The following is a 7,435-nucleotide window of genomic DNA, read 5'->3' on the forward strand; positions in this document are numbered from 1 at the left end:
GTTTTGCAGCCGTTTGAGCTAAGATTTTAAAATTATTCACATAATGAAAACCTATACTTTGTCTCGGGCGAGTTTCCCATTCAAATGCACGTAACAGTGAGAAACGCATTGTCTTGGCGAAAGAAAGCATTTTTGTACAACTTCATATAAATCGCTGTAACTTTCGATAGAAGACTCAGACAAACATGTTTATGGCTTTATCTTATAGAACTCAATATCCCCGTGCTGGGCAAACAGGTTTTGCAGCCGTTTGAGCTAAGATTTTAAAATTATTCACATAATGAAAACCTATACTTTGTCTCGGGCGAGTTTCCCATTCAAATGCATGTAACAGTGAGAAACGCATTGTCTTGGCGAAAGAAAGCATTTTTGTACAACTTCATATAAATCGCTGTAACTTTTGATAGAAGACTCAGAAACACATGTTTATGGCTTTATCTTATGGAACTCAATATCTCCGTGCTGGGCAAACAGGTTTTGCAGCCGTTTGAGCTAAGATTTTAAAATTATTCACATAATGAAAACCTATACTTTGTCTCGGGCGAGTTTCCCATTCAAATGCATGTACAGTGAGAAACACACTGTCTTGGCGAAAGAAAGCATTTTTGTACAACTTCATATAAATCGCTGTAACTTTCGATAGAAGACTCAGACAAACATGTTTATGGTTTTATCTTATAGAACTCAATATCCCCGTGCTGGGCAAACAGGTTTTGCAGCCGTTTGAGCTAAGATTTAAAAATTATTCACATAATGAAAACCTATACTTTGTCTCGGGCGAGTTTCCCATTCAAATGCATGTAACAGTGAGAAACACACTGTCTTGGCGAAATAAAGCGTTTTTGTACAACTTCATATAAATCGCTGTAACTTTTGATAGAAGACTCAGAAATACATATTTATGGCTTTATCTTATGGAACTCAATATCCCCGTGCTGGGCAAACAGAACAGGTTTTGCAGCCGTTTGAGCTAAGATTTTAAAATTATTCACATAATGAAAACCTATACTTTGTCTCGGGCGAGTTTCCCATTCAAATGCATGTAACAGTGAGAAACACATTGTCTTGGCGAAAGAAAGCATTTTTGTACAACTTCATATAAATCGCTGTAACTTTTGATAGAAGACTCAGACAAACATGTTTAGGGCTTTATCTTATGGAACTCAATATCCCCGTGCTGGGCAAACAGGTTTTGCAGCCGTTTGAGCTAAGATTTAAAAATTATTCACATAATGAAAACCTATACTTTGTTTCAGGCGAGTTTCCCATTCAAATGCATGTAACAGTGAGAAACACACTGTCTTGGCGAAAGAAAGCATTTTTGTACAACTTCATATAAATCGCTGTAACTTTTGATAGAAGACTCAGAAACACATGTTTATGGCTTTATCTTATAGAACTCAATATCCCCGTGCTGGGCAAACAGGTTTTGCAGCCGTTTGAGCTAAGATTTTAAAATTATTCACATAATGAAAACCTATACTTTGTTTCAGGCGAGTTTCCCATTCAAATGCATGTAACAGTGAGAAACACACTGTCTTGGCGAAAGAAAGCATTTTTGTACAACTTCATATAAATCGCTGTAACTTTTGATAGAAGACTCACAAACACATTTTTATGGCTTTATCTTATAGAACTCAATATCCCCGTGCTGGGCAAACAGGTTTTGCAGCCGTTTGAGCTAAGATTTAAAAATTATTCACATAATGAAAACCTATACTTTGTCTCGGGCGAGTTTCCCATTCAAATGCATGTAACAGTGAGAAACACACTGTCTTGGCGAAATAAAGCGTTTTTGTACAACTTCATATAAATCGCTGTAACTTTTGATAGAAGACTCAGAAATACATATTTATGGCTTTATCTTATGGAACTCAATATCCCCGTGCTGGGCAAACAGAACAGGTTTTGCAGCCGTTTGAGCTAAGATTTTAAAATTATTCACATAATGAAAACCTATACTTTGTCTCGGGCGAGTTTCCAATTCAAATGCATGTAACAGTGAGAAACACATTGTCTTGGCGAAAGAAAGCATTTTTGTACAACTTCATATAAATCGCTGTAACTTTTGATAGAAGACTCAGAAACACATGTTTATGGCTTTATCTTATAGAACTCAATATCTCCGTGCTGGGCAAACAGGTTTTGCAGCCGTTTGAGCTAAGATTTTAAAATTATTCACATAATGAAAACCTATACTTTGTCTCGGGCGAGTTTCCCATTCAAATGCACGTAACAGTGAGAAACGCATTGTCTTGGCGAAAGAAAGCATTTTTGTACAACTTCATATAAATCGCTGTAACTTTTGATAGAAGCTCAGACAAACATGTTTAGGGCTTTATCTTATGGAACTCAATATCCCCGTGCTGGGCAAACAGGTTTTGCAGCCGTTTGAGCTAAGATTTAAAAATTATTCACATAATGAAAACCTATACTTTGTTTCAGGCGAGTTTCCCATTCAAATGCATGTAACAGTGAGAAACACACTGTCTTGGCGAAAGAAAGCATTTTTGTACAACTTCATATAAATCGCTGTAACTTTTGATAGAAGACTCAGAAACACATGTTTATGGCTTTATCTTATAGAACTCAATATCCCCGTGCTGGGCAAACAGGTTTTGCAGCCGTTTGAGCTAAGATTTTAAAATTATTCACATAATGAAAACCTATACTTTGTCTCGGGCGAGTTTCCCATTCAAATGCATGTAACAGTGAGAAACGCATTGTCTTGGCGAAATAAAGCGTTTTTGAACAACTTCATATAAATCGCTGTAACTTTTGATAGAAGACTCAGAAACACATGTTTATGGCTTTATCTTATAGAACTCAATATCTCCGTGCTGGGCAAACAGGTTTTGCAGCCGTTTGAGCTAAGATTTTAAAATTATTCACATAATGAAAACCTATACTTTGTCTCGGGCGAGTTTCCCATTCAAATGCATGTAACAGTGAGAAACGCATTGTCTTGGCGAAAGAAAGCATTTTTGTACAACTTCATATAAATCGCTGTAACTTTTGATAGAAGACTCAGACAAACATGTTTAGGGCTTTATCTTATGGAACTCAATATCCCCGTGCTGGGCAAACAGGTTTTGCAGCCGTTTGAGCTAAGATTTTAAAATTATTCACATAATGAAAACCTATACTTTGTTTCAGGCGAGTTTCCCATTCAAATGCATGTAACAGTGAGAAACACACTGTCTTGGCGAAAGAAAGCATTTTTGTACAACTTCATATAAATCGCTGTAACTTTTGATAGAAGACTCAGACAAACATGTTTATGGCTTTATCTTATAGAACTCAATATCCCCGTGCTGGGCAAACAGGTTTTGCAGCCGTTTGAGCTAAGATTTAAAAATTATTCACATAATGAAAACCTATACTTTGTCTCGGGCGAGTTTCCCATTCAAATGCACGTAACAGTGAGAAACGCATTGTCTTGGCGAAAGAAAGCATTTTTGTACAACTTCATATAAATCGCTGTAACTTTCGATAGAAGACTCAGACAAACATGTTTATGGCTTTATCTTATAGAACTCAATATCCCCGTGCTGGGCAAACAGGTTTTGCAGCCGTTTGAGCTAAGATTTTAAAATTATTCACATAATGAAAACCTATACTTTGTTTCAGGCGAGTTTCCCATTCAAATGCATGTAACAGTGAGAAACACACTGTCTTGGCGAAAGAAAGCATTTTTGTACAACTTCATATAAATCGCTGTAACTTTTGATAGAAGACTCAGACAAACATGTTTATGGCTTTATCTTATAGAACTCAATATCCCCGTGCTGGGCAAACAGGTTTTGCAGCCGTTTGAGCTAAGATTTTAAAATTATTCACATAATGAAAACCTATACTTTGTCTCGGGCGAGTTTCCCATTCAAATGCATGTAACAGTGAGAAACGCATTGTCTTGGCGAAAGAAAGCATTTTTGTACAACTTCATATAAATCGCTGTAACTTTTGATAGAAGACTCAGACAAACATGTTTATGGCTTTATCTTATAGAACTCAATATCCCCGTGCTGGGCAAACAGGTTTTGCAGCCGTTTGAGCTAAGATTTTAAAATTATTCACATAATGAAAACCTATACTTTGTCTCGGGCGAGTTTCCCATTCAAATGCATGTAACAGTGAGAAACGCATTGTCTTGGCGAAAGAAAGCATTTTTGTACAACTTCATATAAATCGCTGTAACTTTTGATAGAAGACTCAGACAAACATGTTTAGGGCTTTATCTTATGGAACTCAATATCCCCGTGCTGGGCAAACAGGTTTTGCAGCCGTTTGAGCTAAGATTTTAAAATTATTCACATAATGAAAACCTATACTTTGTCTCGGGCGAGTTTCCCATTCAAATGCACGTAACAGTGAGAAACGCATTGTCTTGGCGAAAGAAAGCATTTTTGTACAACTTCATATAAATCGCTGTAACTTTTGATAGAAGACTCAGACAAACATGTTTAGGGCTTTATCTTATGGAACTCAATATCCCCGTGCTGGGCAAACAGGTTTTGCAGCCGTTTGAGCTAAGATTTAAAAATTATTCACATAATGAAAACCTATACTTTGTTTCAGGCGAGTTTCCCATTCAAATGCATGTAACAGTGAGAAACACACTGTCTTGGCGAAAGAAAGCATTTTTGTACAACTTCATATAAATCGCTGTAACTTTTGATAGAAGACTCAGACAAACATGTTTATGGCTTTATCTTATAGAACTCAATATCCCCGTGCTGGGCAAACAGGTTTTGCAGCCGTTTGAGCTAAGATTTTAAAATTATTCACATAATGAAAACCTATACTTTGTCTCGGGCGAGTTTCCCATTCAAATGCATGTAACAGTGAGAAACGCATTGTCTTGGCGAAAGAAAGCATTTTTGTACAACTTCATATAAATCGCTGTAACTTTTGATAGAAGACTCAGAAACACATGTTTATGGCTTCATCTTATAGAACTCAATATCCCCGTGCTGGGCAAACAGGTTTTGCAGCCGTTTGAGCTAAGATTTTAAAATTATTCACATAATGAAAACCTATACTTTGTCTCGGGCGAGTTTCCCATTCAAATGCATGTACAGTGAGAAACACACTGTCTTGGCGAAAGAAAGCATTTTTGTACAACTTCATATAAATCGCTGTAACTTTCGATAGAAGACTCAGACAAACATGTTTATGGTTTTATCTTATAGAACTCAATATCCCCGTGCTGGGCAAACAGGTTTTGCAGCCGTTTGAGCTAAGATTTAAAAATTATTCACATAATGAAAACCTATACTTTGTCTCGGGCGAGTTTCCCATTCAAATGCATGTAACAGTGAGAAACACACTGTCTTGGCGAAATAAAGCGTTTTTGTACAACTTCATATAAATCGCTGTAACTTTTGATAGAAGACTCAGAAATACATATTTATGGCTTTATCTTATGGAACTCAATATCCCCGTGCTGGGCAAACAGAACAGGTTTTGCAGCCGTTTGAGCTAAGATTTTAAAATTATTCACATAATGAAAACCTATACTTTGTCTCGGGCGAGTTTCCCATTCAAATGCACGTAACAGTGAGAAACGCATTGTCTTGGCGAAAGAAAGCATTTTTGTACAACTTCATATAAATCGCTGTAACTTTTGATAGAAGACTCAGACAAACATGTTTAGGGCTTTATCTTATGGAACTCAATATCCCCGTGCTGGGCAAACAGGTTTTGCAGCCGTTTGAGCTAAGATTTAAAAATTATTCACATAATGAAAACCTATACTTTGTCTCGGGCGAGTTTCCCATTCAAATGCACGTAACAGTGAGAAACGCATTGTCTTGGCGAAAGAAAGCATTTTTGTACAACTTCATATAAATCGCTGTAACTTTTGATAGAAGACTCAGACAAACATGTTTATGGCTTTATCTTATGGAACTCAATATCCCCGTGCTGGGCAAACAGGTTTTGCAGCCGTTTGAGCTAAGATTTTAAAATTATTCACATAATGAAAACCTATACTTTGTCTCGGGCGAGTTTCCCATTCAAATGCATGTACAGTGAGAAACACACTGTCTTGGCGAAAGAAAGCATTTTTGTACAACTTCATATAAATCGCTGTAACTTTTGATAGAAGACTCAGACAAACATGTTTAGGGCTTTATCTTATGGAACTCAATATCCCCGTGCTGGGCAAACAGGTTTTGCAGCCGTTTGAGCTAAGATTTAAAAATTATTCACATAATGAAAACCTATACTTTGTCTCGGGCGAGTTTCCCATTCAAATGCACGTAACAGTGAGAAACGCATTGTCTTGGCGAAAGAAAGCATTTTTGTACAACTTCATATAAATCGCTGTAACTTTTGATAGAAGACTCAGACAAACATGTTTATGGCTTTATCTTATGGAACTCAATATCCCCGTGCTGGGCAAACAGGTTTTGCAGCCGTTTGAGCTAAGATTTTAAAATTATTCACATAATGAAAACCTATACTTTGTCTCGGGCGAGTTTCCCATTCAAATGCATGTACAGTGAGAAACACACTGTCTTGGCGAAAGAAAGCATTTTTGTACAACTTCATATAAATCGCTGTAACTTTCGATAGAAGACTCAGACAAACATGTTTATGGCTTTATCTTATAGAACTCAATATCCCCGTGCTGGGCAAACAGGTTTTGCAGCCGTTTGAGCTAAGATTTTAAAATTATTCACATAATGAAAACCTATACTTTGTCTCGGGCGAGTTTCCCATTCAAATGCATGTAACAGTGAGAAACACATTGTCTTGGCGAAAGAAAGCATTTTTGTACAACTTCATATAAATCGCTGTAACTTTTGATAGAAGACTCAGAAACACATGTTTATGGCTTTATCTTATAGAACTCAATATCTCCGTGCTGGGCAAACAGGTTTTGCAGCCGTTTGAGCTAAGATTTTAAAATTATTCACATAATGAAAACCTATACTTTGTCTCGGGCGAGTTTCCCATTCAAATGCATGTAACAGTGAGAAACGCATTGTCTTGGCGAAAGAAAGCATTTTTGTACAACTTCATATAAATCGCTGTAACTTTTGATAGAAGACTCAGACAAACATGTTTAGGGCTTTATCTTATGGAACTCAATATCCCCGTGCTGGGCAAACAGGTTTTGCAGCCGTTTGAGCTAATATTTTAAAATTATTCACATAATGAAAACCTATACTTTGTTTCAGGCGAGTTTCCCATTCAAATGCATGTAACAGTGAGAAACACACTGTCTTGGCGAAAGAAAGCATTTTTGTACAACTTCATATAAATCGCTGTAACTTTTGATAGAAGACTCAGACAAACATGTTTATGGCTTTATCTTATAGAACTCAATATCCCCGTGCTGGGCAAACAGGTTTTGCAGCCGTTTGAGCTAAGATTTAAAAATTATTCACATAATGAAAACCTATACTTTGTCTTGGGCGAGTTTGCC

This window comes from Astatotilapia calliptera, chromosome 11 (assembly GCF_964374335.1).
Source record: "Astatotilapia calliptera chromosome 11, fAstCal68.1, whole genome shotgun sequence".
Classification (NCBI taxonomy): domain Eukaryota; kingdom Metazoa; phylum Chordata; class Actinopteri; order Cichliformes; family Cichlidae; genus Astatotilapia; species Astatotilapia calliptera.